Source organism: Puntigrus tetrazona, chromosome 5, assembly GCF_018831695.1.
Source record: "Puntigrus tetrazona isolate hp1 chromosome 5, ASM1883169v1, whole genome shotgun sequence".
Lineage (NCBI taxonomy): Eukaryota > Metazoa > Chordata > Actinopteri > Cypriniformes > Cyprinidae > Puntigrus > Puntigrus tetrazona.
In genome coordinates this window covers 4,085,597-4,100,784 of record NC_056703.1, presented here as the reverse complement: position 1 = coordinate 4,100,784, position 15,188 = coordinate 4,085,597, and the positions used below count along the sequence as shown (strand labels likewise).

Sequence of the window (15,188 nt, the reverse complement as noted above, 5' to 3'; positions counted from 1 at the left end):
ATTATTAAAAAAATAAATGGTGGGATTTTATTTTTATATTTAATCGATCTGTTAAATAACGGTTGAGGAGGCAGAATAAAAGTTGCATATATAAAAATTTTTTTTTTTTAAATTACGTTTCGTGTCGTCAAAATGAAGAGCTGTGTTAAATTAGAAAAACAAATCATAGCAACTCATACTAATAAAATAAATAAATACAAATAAATAAATAAATACTTGAGGCAAGATTATTCATTGTTTTTTGTGAAAAGAGGTGGTTATTTGGTATTTAATAATCTTCAAGTATTTTTTTATTTTTTTGCATGAAGCATAATCTAACTTTAGCATCTTTTTTGTTGTCGTTCATTTACTTATTTATTTGCTAAGCGCAAATTTCATACAATTACCAACTGCAGTGCAAATTATCATTTAAATGGCGCACAACATTATCGATTTTTTTGGTTGTATTGTATACAACATGCCATGATTTATTATTTTAGGCTGTTTATTATTTTGTGGTGACCCTTGACCCCAAAACCAGGCGTAAGGGTAAACTTTTTGTGATCTGAAGGATTTATACATGTACATCCATCGATCATATTTGGCTGAGAAATGAAGATGAGAAAATAAATAAATAAAAACACTGAGAAGAAAAATAAAGTTGTCCAAATGAAGTTCTTAGTCATGCATGCTACCAATTAAAAATTTACTTTTGACACGATATATCTTTATGGAACGTGATCGTTAATTATAACTGAATGTTTTTTGGCATAAAAGAAAAATCAATGACTTTGACCTGTATAATGTATTATTAGCTATTAATATACCCGTGCTATTTGCGCTCCAGGGTCACATAAACCATGAATCCCCCGTCTTTCTCAAAGTTCAGATGTGTTTTCTCACCTGACACCTCTACAAAACCGTCTTTAGTTTTGACATTAAGCTCGTCGGGTCTGAAGCTGTGCACGTTCACGCACACTTTCCACGGCTCGTCCGGGTTGCACGGAGGAGCGCTGGCTCTGCGCGGACCCTCGCCGTATCTGGCGCTGAAGCCCCGCGGGAAGCCCGAGCGCAAGGGGCCCGTCCACGGCGCGTCAAGGCGGGCGCTCAGTCGAGGTCGCGCCCAGCCGGGCCAGTCCATAGATAACTCGTCGTGAAAAGGCGGCAGTCCAAAGTCATCGTCCATGAATCGAGATGAGAGCGACTGTTCGCGAAACGGATCCCTCGGAATCCTCTGCCGGTTGCCCATAGTGTAGTAATCCCCCTCTGCCATCGTGAAACTGGGAAAAAAGTGACTTTTTCGTTCAAAACGAATGAAAAAGAACGCAGTTTGAAAAAGTCAGCAATTACGCACCCAAGTTTACGCGTAATACCGCGCGCACGTAAGGCTCCTAGAAGTTTACTGACGATGTAAACTCGTTCCACTGGTTTATATGTGATTTACCGGTCTACAAAGTCCAGAAAGTGCTCGGAGGCTCACGACAGCTGACCGAGGACCCTCCCCGTCCAAGTTTAGACCCCGGGCTGTGACTGGCTCCACCGGACAGGGACTGGTCAACCTCACCCCTCCCCAGATGACTCATTCGCTTCATAATAGAAAGCTGCTCCTCCTCAAGGCCGGAGAGGAGTCACACGCGCACGCGAAGAACACTAATAATGTTCTAAACGCGAAATGTGACGAAACGCGACGGAGGCATGCGGTATCTGCTTCTCCTTCTTCAGAGTCATTCGTCACGGAGAGAGAAGTTGAAAGATGAGCAAGAAAACAGGCACCGAGTTTTATTTCAGGGTGTCTAATGCCTATTGGGAAGCATGCGGTGGCCCCAAAGTCTCACTTTAAATGGGACACCAACATATCAAACCTGATAATTATTGCCTAGAAATATGGTGCTTTTCGGACAGAAAAAAAATATACATACAAACACACACACACACACACACACACACACACACACACACACACACACATACATATATATATATATACATATATATACATATATATATATATATATATATATATATATATATATATATATATATATATATATATATATATACATATATATATATATATATATATATATATATATATATATATATATACATATATATATATACACACATATATATATATAATATATATATATATATATATATATATATATATATATATATATATATGTATAGTCTGTTTCAATATTTACATGACTATAGTTCTACTTCTGCTACAGTACTTTTATTATCTTTGTATTGTATGTTTATAGTTTTTTATAGTTTGCACAAAGAACTTCACAGCACAGGCGACCTTTAAACATCACAATTATTTCATCCGCTTTGGCGCCTCATCTTACCACGCTCCGACTTTTCACTAAACAAATCATGAGCACAAAGAAAAAAATTCAAGCGCGCAATTCTGAGGAAGCAAAATACAGGGTGAGTTAATTAGATGAATAATTTATTTCAGAACTCTTCGAATATCATTACATATTCAGACCACAGAGAGCTAGTCATTAATTTACTTCAGCGAGGAGACATTGATATTCTTGTGCACATAGACAACAGTGTATATACATTGTACAACAGGGAACTTCTTGACGTAATCTTCCAGACTGACCTCCTGCATTGAGAACTTTAACACTGCGCTAAAACACGAACTTGCGCGCTTCCAAAAAATGACTCATACTACAGGTAATTTTTGCAATCACAGAAGCCAGATTTGGCGAAATAGTCTGGATTCACGGCAACATTACAGCGTGTTTAGTTTTTAGAGGAATGCAAATTATGCAAATTAGAAATCCAGCCTTGTAAACAATCAGCACCACGACTCCATCTCAATAAATAAAGCCCATGCCTAATATCGCCACGCTAAGCGTTGGCATATTTACACAATGGATTTACGTAATCGTTTACTAAAGCCATTTACGGTTTGAGACGAGAGAACAAGATGAATTCAGCAAGATAAAACATTTGTGATACACTTCAAGTTTTTCATCTTTCGTCTACAACTTATTATCTGTACAAGTGTCAGGATACACAACAGTCAGACAGCTAATAATGTACAGTGCATAGAGATCACCATGCCTTCATTTAACAAGCACTCCAATAGACTTCATGACACAGAAACAAAGAAGCTGCCGTCATCTGTCATGATGAAGGTGATGATTTTTACACGCCGTTTCATCAAGCGGCACGGCGCACCAAATATATTTCTTTGATGCTTTGAAGGGAAAAAAATGGTCTAGTCGCTCTGACTGATTTCTCTTAATTTCTTCTGGTCTTTAATAGTTTCCGCTTTACGTGCGATCAATAAATATGCTTTATAAAACATTCATATCCATAAACATAATCGTGTGCTATTTAATTAGGACGTTTAAACTGTTGGGTTTCGAGGAAAACAAACAGAAACCGGTCAGAAGTAAATGACACAAGCAAAAAGTTTTTCCTCTTGCGAATATCAAAGGTCTTACCTTATAAATAATCCAAGAGATCTAAATAATAAATAGTCGAACCGCAGAAATGATCACAGATTTAAAAAAACAAGCAAGCAATAAAAGAATAAATAATTAAAAAATAATATATAATTTAACACGGCTCAACGTTTGTGCATTTCGAAAAAAGTACATAAGTGTCATCGTAATAATTCGTTATAGCAGTGCTTTGAATCTGAGAAAGAACAGGACCTTTTCTTTGTTCAGTATTTGGTACAGTTCCCACAAGTGGAGCACATCCGCTGCATTTTGATTGTCCACCATCATCTCCATCACAGCCAATGGCATTTGAATTGTTTTCCAGTTCAACAGAAGATAAATAAAGCTGGCATTTGGGCTGATGGGGTGTGCTTTTTTCACCAGCGGGCTGATTCGGATGGCATTTTTTTCAAAGCAGAGGTGCGGCAAACACAGAAGCAATAAATCTTTCCCCTCAAGTGATTTTGACATCTCCCTTAAAAAAAGAACACACTAGAAAAATACAATAGATCCATACGTGGGCAAGTCTACGGCACCCTGCGCTTCCTTTTTATCTACTACGTGTGTTTTGATAAACGACTAACAATATCCTCAACAAGGTATAGCAGAACTCACAAATTGAATCTCCCGGTCCGGTCTTTCCTACAACAGCAGGCTTTGTGATTGATAGACAAGTTTTCCTTCCTTGGAGGATGGATGAAAGCACACAGTTTAGTACACAACAATATGGAAAGCTTCAGTCTTATCTGACACTGAACAGATGATCCTGTCGTTGCCTGGTGTTCCGAGTCTAAGCACAGCATGTTCTCAGCGCCGCTCCATTTCACTTCCGGTTACAGTGAGATGTGGTCCTGGGATTGCGCCGCGGCTCAGCTTTCTGGCGTCCGGTTCTTCTGGAAATTAGCGGCGGGCTCGGCTGTAGCTCGCCGCCGAGTCGTAGCTTCTGCTCCGACTGCGACTGCGTCTGCTGTACACAGAGTTCCACGACGAGCTGCGACTGTAGCTCCTATATGACGAATAAGAGCGGCTGCGGCTGCGGCTGCGTGAGCGGCTGCGACTGAGAGAAAACAGACGCCAGGTCAGGAGGCTGGAGGACCGGCTGCTGACCGAGGGACTGGGGCGGTAGTATGGGATCGGCCTCTTTCTGGCACTGTGCAGGAACGAGAACACAAACAATCGTGTGTTAGATTTCCTTTCACTTTGGAGAGTCTCAAAACCTTTATAAAAGTTAGCACTTGTCCACACCCCCCTAAAAGAGGTCGTTTAAGCACGTCACCATTCTCTAAGTCACAGAGTGGGTTTATTTTCACAACACCATCCTAACATTTACGCAAAGACAGAAAGCGGAGCTATTATTCGGGCGGTAGCGTTGCTGAGGGCGCCATGTTCTGGAGACGCAGTGTTTCTCTGTGAAAGTGAAACTACTTTGTGCTTCCAAAAGAGAACACGACTAGAAATCAGTGTTAAGTTGCTTTTGAAAGGCTGTCCCAGAACAGTTAAACACAAATATTGAAGCGTGTTCGGCATATTTACGGAGAACTGATTCTTGAACCTGACAGAGCAGCCTATGTTGGCCGTGCACAGAGACTGTAAAGAGAGGCAGTTCTAGCTCTGCAAGGACAGTCTGGTGCTTCTGACTCGCAACCTTTAAGTAAGTCACGTTTTCTTATTAAAAGAACCTGCTATTTACTATTTAAACTTTAAGCAGTGAAGAATTAGTGCTAGCTGTTTGTCAGTTCTCTGATCACAAATGCAGACATGGTGTTGTTTATGCAGAGCGATGCAATGTGATGCATAAAAAAAGTACTAAGTTATGAGATTTAGTAATTATGGATGCAACAAATGCCTCATTTGTAATCATTTGTAATGTGTTTTTATTGTTTTCCTGTCACAGCGCCGGGACACGGCATCATGTTATAGTAAGAGCCGTAACATTTCAGTTAGGCGCTTACGGTATTCGACCAATCACAACGCACTGGATAGTTGACTAACCAATGCACACTTCTCTTTTTTAGAACTCTTTTTCGACCCATTTCAGGAAGGCAGGACTCAGAGAAGAAACAACAATGTACAGTGTTTTCCGCATAAACACATTGTATTACACCAAATGCACAAAATAATGTTATTTTTAGGAGAATCATATGACCCCTTTAATACATAATTTTGAACATGGAAATGTAGCTGTAAATATAATCAGACTTAAAAGGTCTATCTAAAGCATCTTTTATTTGCTGTACATAAAGCGAAAAAGTGACAAAAGTGCGAACTGTCTTAAAAACCATCCAAACAGCAGACGTTTCAGCCCATGCTTTCTTCATTGCTCATGAAAGTAGCATTTTACTTTTGTTTAAGACACTTTGCACCTTTGTCACTTTTTCACTTTCTTTGGTGTCACATGATTCTGAGACATTAATACACATAATCAGCAAAGATGCATTCGACTGATCAAAAGTCACAGCAATAACAATTTTATAAAATATACAAAAGATTTCTATTTCAAATAAATGATGCCCTAAATCAAAAAAAAAACAATCAAGGTCTCAAAATATTAAACAGCATGACTGTTTTAATAATGTTAAATTTTTTTACTTAATTAAATGTTGCTCTTTTTTCATGACATTTGTTGTATATAGTTGTATATCTTTACACATTGTCATGTTTTTTTTTATTCCTTACTCATGCATGTTAGTGTTTTATATATATATATATATATATATATATATATATATATATATATATATATATATATATATATATATATATAGTATATTTCTTTTCACCAAATCAGCACTTCAGAATGATTTCTGAAGAATCATGTGACATTAAAGTAATAGCTCATGAAATGTAGCTTTGCATCACAGGAATAAATTAAAACCAAAACACTCCACACGCACAGAATTAATGAAGAATTAATTTGCTTCTCTTGAGGATGCAAGCAGAAAGAAGAGAAACGCTCACATTCCCGCCACTTGCACTTTAATTAAAATATTCTTTTGGCATTTTGGCCGATTTGATAATGCCTTCAGCTACCAGTTTGAATTCTACTAATATATTCTTAGCTCAATTTAAACATTTTGCAGTGTTTAAATCCATTGTGCCGTTTTCCAAAGATTTTCCTGCAAAATGAGTAAACCCAGATCTCCAAAGAAAGATCAGCGGAGCACTTTTGTAAGTTGTTAGCTTGTATGGTAACAGTAGTAGTTCTGCGAGAACAGACCTTGTAATTCTGCGGGCTTCCAGGTGACTGGGGGAGTCTCTTCTTCTCTTCCTCATCGGAGAACAAGGTCTTCTCCTGCTGTGCTTTCTGCTCTTGCAGGAACTGCAGTGTCTTTTCCGCTCTCGAAACCTTTTCATCCACACACGAAAGAGACGCGAGCGCGTGTGTGTTAATGCAGCAGTCATCGGCAAACAATTATTTTAGATAAAACACTACTTCTTTTAGCTGAAATTCACCTGTCTAGCGTGCACCGCGAGTGACTGCTGGCACTAGACAGGCTGTCTCTCCGAGAATCCAGCGAGTAACTGGATGAACGGGAATATGATCTGCAAATGAGCCGAGGGAGATGATATTGTCAGATACAAACATACCCGTTTGCAACTAAATTGAAAGCTTGTGCTGTGTTTTCTCTAATGAATGACCCACCTCCTCCCCGAGGACAGGGATCTGCTTCTGGAATAGCGGCCTGAGTATCTGCTTTGGGATGATATACTTCTGCTGCGGGATCTCGCTCGATCCTGATATCTATCATGAGAGAGACGGACTACGATTTCTATCAGTCCACGACACCCAGGGCCTGCGTCTTCTCCAAATCAGAGCACCTGCCGCTTCTTCGCTGAAAATGTAAGAAGGAAATAATTTTTTCAATAAAATGTTATGATTGTATCAGAAATTGTTTGATTATTATAGTTAATCATAATTTTTTTGTATTTTATTACTTTACTAAATAATAGGAGATCTGCATAGTTTCAAAAAGAGACTGTACTCTCTCTCTCTCTCTCTCTCTCTCTCTCTCTCTATATATATATATATATATATATATATATATTTCTATATTATTATATAATTTTTTTAATTAATTAAAAATAGATTTAAAAAAAAATATATATATATATATATATATATATATATATATATATATATATATATATATATATATATTTTTTTTTTATTTATTTATTTATTTATTTTTTCTTCCCTTTTAAGCATTATACTTTCCATATTTAGCAATAAATTTGGTCTGAAATTGAATTTTTATGTGTTTCAATTGCTTATATTTATACACACACGCATATACACACACACACTTTTTAAAGTCACTCATCCGTGGTTATATGTAAAAAGCGAAGCCGAACTGAAATCAAGCTACTTTTGGCTTTAAGATGGTTTTGTGAATACAGGCCCTGATCTATAGCATGTATTCGGTTCACTCACTATTACGGTAAATGTCATAGAAAGAATTCAGACAGCTTCAAAGTTGATGTAAAACGCATTCAAAACAGCCTCACCCTTTGAGCTTGCTGAAGACAGAGCTGTGAAGGGTGTTTTCTTTGAGCACTGGTTTACCCAGAGAGTCATAGCTGGTCAGAGAGTTGCCTGAATCTGAGGCATTGTCTCCGTCGGCCAGCCTGAGCTTCTCAGGAGACGTCAGATCCTGACATGAGAACTTTCTGTTTCCGGACACCTTTGACTTTGTGATGCCCGTTTTACTTGACAGTGGAGAGGACGTGTCATTTCCTGAATCGTAATCGGCATGTCCTTTGCCCTTATGGGACATCGAGTCCTGGACGATCACCATTTTGTTTAAACCCTCAACCCCAGGACGTGACGGAGAGACCTGCGAGCAGACAAAGCAAAGTTGTTGTTTTTCTAAAGAAAATCAAGGCCGCATCAATAATCTGCTACCTGCATGATGCAGTTTGAGTACTCTTTAAAAGGCACATACGTCCCTACAGAGCGCAGAGAGGAAATGAATTAAGTTTTTTTGGGACAGAAACTAAAAGATTAAAAAACGCCATGCAGATCTGTCACATGCGAGAAATTCGAAAAGAAAGGAGAAGAACAAAGCAAGAACTCTTACAAAAGAAACTAATGAAATAGAGACTGAAGAGAGGAAATAAACAATGAACCGATGCTAATGAAAGAGACAGATCAAAAAAGAAAAGAGAGAAAAGAGAACCTACATGAATAAACTTCCAGCTACTTTTATGTCAGAAGAAAAGAGAGTAAAAGGAAAAAAGAAATCCCCAATTTGAAAGTACTTTTCCTTTAAAGAACATTGAACAGACATCACAGAATGGGCTTAAGTAAAATAATAATAATAATAATAATATAATTATATGAAAGGGTTGCAGACAAAAGAAATATCTCCATCACTCTAACTAGGTAAAATCCTTGAGAAAAACAAAAAGAACATGTTTCTGCTTTAGTCCCCTGTCGGAAGAGATTTTACAGTCCACCAGCGGCCTACAGTAAGTCCTAAATCTGCGGATAGCATCGACTTACCAATCAAGACTTCCTCCTTAAGTAGGTAAGGTGTAAGAAAAAGGGAAGAGCGGGTGACATAAGTGCATCATTAGAGTGGTAAAGTGCAAGAAAAAGACAATAACCCTCTCTTCTTTAAATCCAACTCCGCTCTGCCACATACGGGCACGAGCCTTTTTCTTTACCTTTGTTGTGCACCTGTAGGACTTAAAGGAGTTCTCGTTTTCTGTCGTGGGACTGATGGGAACAGATTCAAACAGACTCTGCATCCTTCGTGTCAAATGGAGAGAAGCTGCTAAACTTCAATAAAGTTCTAGTTTGCTGCAGTGGCACAAAAAAAGCAATCAAACTCTGGTTTGGGGTGGAATTTGCACAACTCTCTAAGCCCGGTGGTTATTTGCAATGATCTAGCTGTGAAGTGAGACTGAAACAGGTTATGTGTAGATCATCGGCTTTTTGCGAGCTTCGGGATACGAAACCAACTGCGCCAGAGCAAAGCATGCTTTACTTAAACAGAAAAAGGCCACTGCTAACCAAGCATGCAATAAAAGCGATCTAAAAGCTGCATTTACTCGTTTTTCTTTTTAAAGGCATTACTGCGGTTTAAGCATTTTCAAAAAAACGACGGAAGAGATATTTTCGGACAATCTTTAAATATGAAAAGTGATGAAAAGATCAGAGAAGCATAATTAGCATAACTGTAGTGATTAGCAAAGGTTATTTATCTTCTGTGCGTGCACCAAAGGCTTCAAAGGTATGACACTGAATTTATATAAAAGCTTGCTGAAAGTAACCCGTGATGCAGTATTTAGGTTTATGCTAATTATTAACATTAAATTAGGACATTGTATGACAACTCCTGGGCCATGTTCTTTAGTGATGGTGAACTTTTATTGATTGAATGATGTTTGATATTTCTGCTTGAAGTGGATGCAGTTAGAGCGTGGCGGTGGGTTGCGTGTCGCTTTTAACAAGTGTAATTACAGAGAGCGGAAAACACTCGAAAAGCACTCTCATTAAAAAGTTAATCAACTTAAGTTTAAATTGTGTGTCAAGTATGAAAATCTCGTGTTGGTTAAAATTTCCAACCACAAAAATAACCTCACTCAAAGGCAGTGCTACAGTGGTGATTATTGTTCCCATTAAAAAGGAAACGGCAATGCAATATTAACCCATTTTCAAAAGTAAAAGGACTGTAGAAAAACTTCATCAGTGAGAATTAAAAATGCTATGCCTTTATGCTTAACTACATTGAGAGCCACAGTTATTGTAAAAGAACTAAAAAAGCATGCAAAAGGTCACATAAATCACAATAAATATTTTTCAGCGGGGAAGAAATGTGCACTTGCTGACTTTAAAATCCATTTGTTTAACAGATACGTGTAAAATGGCATAGCTTTGTCACCTTGACACCTATTAAGCAAAAGACCTTCACAAGGGCCTTTAACTGAGCAAGAGTTTGGCGCTTTTAAGCGCATCAGGTAGCCATCAAAAACACTTACGGTGCTTTCAGAAAAGTGGCAGCAGCACTTAGAGGAGATTTTACTGGTCAGCTTGATTGCCGACCTGCATGCGTTGCCTCCGTGGACAGCCGATGAATGGCCACCGTCTTGAAAACCAGGTTTCTCACAGTCTTCGTATCTACATACACAAAGCAATTGAAATCACTGTTAATGGTCCCTTCACCTCACATTCACATTAAATATACACGATTCTTTTCAGCTGATCAAGATAACGCTCCACAGCACCTCTACAACGGTAACAATAAAATCATAATGTGAGACGGCCAAGGTATAACAGTCGTCCCTTTCTACAGTATCTGGGCAGTGAGGTGGAAAGGTGAATCCTTCACAGGTTAACAAGTGGCAAAAAGTGTAAAAAACGAAGGAATAAAGCTTTTGAATATACCTATATTATATTTCTGCTGAAATAGCAAGTGAAGAGAGATCCAGCTAATGTCCATTTACTTAAACAATTGGCGACTTCTATTTCATTGTCTTCCATGATCGGCTAGTTCCTTTGATCTGCACAGGCTTAAGGTGGAATAAAATGGTTTCCTATGAAAGGACATGCCAATTATACCAGCTCAGGACATAGATTATCTGTAATAGGTCTTTGTGAAGTGAATGAGGATTCACCAGAATGGGAACTGACGGCCATTGTTCCTGTTGTGTGGCGTGAGTGGGCTCTCTGCGCCTTTTCAACTCCTGAAACCATGTAAAGCTTCACTGTGCTCACTTTCTATAATGATTTCGTCCTTTGAATATCCCTAAGAAATTCCAAATAATGGAGAGATCAGTTAGGGATTTAAAAGCAATCATCTCCAGCTTAAGATTATTTCAATTTGAAACCTTGAGCGCGTTTTCCCCCGGTCTTGAAAATGGCAGAAATTCTGTGATGAATGAATGAGAGCTGCTTTTGTATGAAGGACTGATGAAGTAATCAGAGCGGTGACACCTGGGAGAGCGCTTGAGGCCAATTTAATGCATGAAAAACTGTGTCTGTGATTACTCTGATGCGTTCAAAATGTATCTTTAAAAAATGCGCCTTTGACCCAGTACAAAATGGTCTTATTTTACATCTCATAAACTACGCTCATTTGTGCAGTAAGGAAGTGTGTAGTCCCACTTGTTTGAGCATTTGCCGTAATGCCGGAAAATCAGAAGGGATGACATTTATATGCTTTACAGGCAATCCTCACTGACACCTACTATCAAAGAAAACAGATTTAAACCTGAAACTTTATTTCAACACTCTTCCCTACGGTGCTCCGTCTCCAGAGTACCTCAACCCCATCACCCCACAACCCACTCCAAAGAGATGCCACTGTCCACGGGGGCGAGATCTCAAATTTCATTCCCTTTCCCGTTTCCATTGATCTACACGCCAAATGTTGGACATCAGCTGTGAGGGGCAGATAAAAGAGTTTCCTCTGTGTCACCTCTAGCTTTATCAGTCATCGCCACAGTGCCACCGGATGCTCACTGATAAGATAAAAACCCGACTGGCCAGCATGAAGCCATAAATATCTCTGGACCCTTAACATTCTCCCAAAAACACAATTTCATTTTTTTTTTTTTTTTTTTACAATTTTTGGAACGTTCATTCACAGCATTCTTAATACGAACATTCTAATCCATATGGATGTGGAAATGTGTGGGTGAAGGAGTATGCTTATAAACTTCTATTCTATTCTATTCTTACTTGAAATTGTTTTGGATCAATAAATGTAATGTTACAGTGTTTCTGATAGAGTGGACAACATAACAGCAGCCTTCAGTTTTAGACTTTCTATTCTATTCTATTCTATTCTATTCTATTCTATTCTATTCTTGTTTGAATTTGTTTTGGATCAATAAATGCAATGTCACAATGCCACTGATACACTGGACAACAAAACAGCAGCCTTCCGTTTTAGAGCCTCTATTCTATTCTATTCTATTCTATTCTATTCTATTCTTCATTAAATATGTTTTCGACCATTATATGTGATTTTATAAAGACTATACATCGACTAGACAACATAGCAACTCTCTTCAGATTTAGACTGTATTCTATTTTGTTTTTGAATATGTTGTGAATCAGTAAATAAAATAATGCTGCAATGACACTGATAGACTGGACAACATAACAGTAAAAATTAGTTTTAAAGTCCATTCTATTCTATTCTATTCTATTCTATTCTATTCTAACTTGAATTTGTTTTAAATCATTAAATGTGACATTATAATGCCACTGATACTGGACAACATAGTAACTGCCATCAGATTCTATTCTATTCTATTCTATTCTATTCTATTCTATTCTATTCTATTCTAACTTGAATTTGTTTTAAATCATTAAATGTGACATTATAATGCCACTGATACTGGACAACATAGTAACTGCCATCAGATTCAATTCTATTCTATTCTATTCTATTCTAACTTGAATTTGTTTTAAATCATTAAATGTGACATTATAATGCCACTGATACTGGACAACATAGTAACTGCCATCAGATTCTATTCTATTCTATTCTATTCTATTCTATTCTATTCTAACTTGAATTTATTTTAGATCATTAAATGTGATGTTATAATGCCACTGATACTGGACAACATAGCAGCTGTCTTCAGTTTTAGACTCTCTATTCTATTCTATTCTATTCTAACTTGAATTTGTTTTTGATCATTAAATGTGGTTTTATAATGCCACTGAAAAGACTGGACGACATAGCAGCTGCCTTCTGTATTATACTTAGCCACGGGGTTCATTAAATTTGGCCTCCTACCAATTATTCAGTTGAAAGGTCACCACTGTACCTGTTTTCCATGAAGGAAGAACTCCTAATTTGTGCTTTCCGGTGCCGGTGTCTGCGATGAAAGTGGCTCCTTGTCCTGAAGGGTAACCAGCAGAGACATGCATGCAGGGAATTAACTATCTCACCCGCATATTCTGCTATTTTGTGCTGGGACAGCAACATCAAGACTCAAATTTACATTACATTCCCATTACACCTCTTATCTTATCAACGCAGAGATACAGAGAAAAAGAGAGAGCAAGCAGTGAGTGAAAGAGTAATTACAATGCCATAAGACAATAAAAAACACGACACAACACCCTAGCACGAGTGAGCTTTTTGTGTGAATGTCTCTGAAGTGTTATAATTTAATGTGGCACATGTAAAACAGTGTTAATTGAGTCTGAAATGGAGACAGTTTAGTCACACGTTCAGAATTACATGAGATTGCTGAGTGATTTCAATTAAAGTTTAAAATTGAATTCAGCTTCACAAAAACTATAAGTTACGAAAGAGCAGACTATGAATAATTGACTGGTGTAAAATTAATACACATTAAACAGCAGCTTTTACAGCTAATAGATTCCATTAAGAGATAAGCATTCAGGTGCTGTTTTTGAGTTCTGGTATGAAATAATGCCATTAATAATTCTATGTTTTGAGGACAGCGATAAGGAACTTAATATGCAGTTTTCAAATTTTCTGCCATCTCTGTTTTATGTTAAAGTCAAATTGAAAATGTCACAACTATATACCCAGGGCTCGCAAAATCCGATGAGCCACATGTCCAGGGCTATTGTTACTTCCAACTGGGCTACTAAAAAGTATCACCACCCTATATCTTAAATACAGGATTCCAACAGGTCCTTAAATAGCATTAAACTTTATTACATCTAAGGCAGCCATAAACGTCTAACCTTAAATATACAGCTTAATGTAATGATTAAAAAGTCAAAATGCAGTGGGGTGTTTTTATATGAATGTATCTCTGAAGAACCAACTGTCTTCAGAAGAGTTTAAATGGCATTTATTTCATCTTACCTAATTAAATCCATTTCTGGCTTCATTTCATTCAAAGTTTGAGGGTCAGTAATTTTTTCTAAAGATGTTTTGCAAGTATGCATTATATGCATCCAAAGTGAGAGTAGTTCCATTATCTCTTTTGACAAAGAATATTAAAAATGTAAATGTTTCTCATACATTTCATTCTACACTTCAGAAATAACCATTTTTGATGGAATAAATACAATTGTGCAGAAAAGATTCTCATGCCCTGACTAAGTCGTCCAAAGTCGAAGTCAGTATACCATAAAATGTCGAATAAATCAATGGAATACCGAAATGAATTAAAGCCTATGTAAACAGTTTCAGTATAAGTGCAATTCAGTTACAAAGGACAAAGAATTCGGAGTCCTGGGCCGTGAAGCAAAACCACTTGAGATCCACTGATTTAACACACTCACAAAACCAGAACATTTTGAGGATCAGAAGCCCAGCGAGGCACTTCTTCTCTGGCTGTGTGTGCAGCAGACTAGCGCCGTGAAATTGGTTCATGTTCCTGTCTCTCTGGCTGCTTTCCTGCTCCTCGGTGAGGAGCTGCTCTCAGACCGCACCGGCCTCCTTCAGTTTGAGAGACCACACGACAAAAGCAGCCAACACTCTCTGAGTGGAGCTGAGGTGCACTACGGCGCAGCTGTCAATACACCGTAATCTAATCTAGAGTATGTGACTCTCGTGCATGAGAGGTCATGCAGGTGCCTTATACTCGCGGAATGCATTAAGCTTTTGACACTAAATGATAAACCGCAGAGGAACTTGAATATAACTCAATAAACTGTCAGTGCTGGAATACTTTCAACTGAAGTGTGAGCTAATGGACTTTGAATTATTCATTTTTAAATTCACCAACCTCTTTTTATGCTTTTTGTCCTCCTTTCGTTTACGTCTGGGACTCGAGTCGCTGTAAAAATAGCAG

General features: G+C 37.8%; 2 pseudogenes; both read right to left on the bottom strand.

The window, feature by feature from the left end:
- The window catches only part of LOC122346160, a 31,740-nt pseudogene extending 30,426 nt beyond the window's left edge, over positions 1–1,314 (bottom strand).
- Positions 1,315–4,145: 2,831 nt separating this feature from the next.
- LOC122346156 overlaps positions 4,146–15,188 on the bottom strand; it is a 78,029-nt pseudogene continuing 66,986 nt past the window's right edge.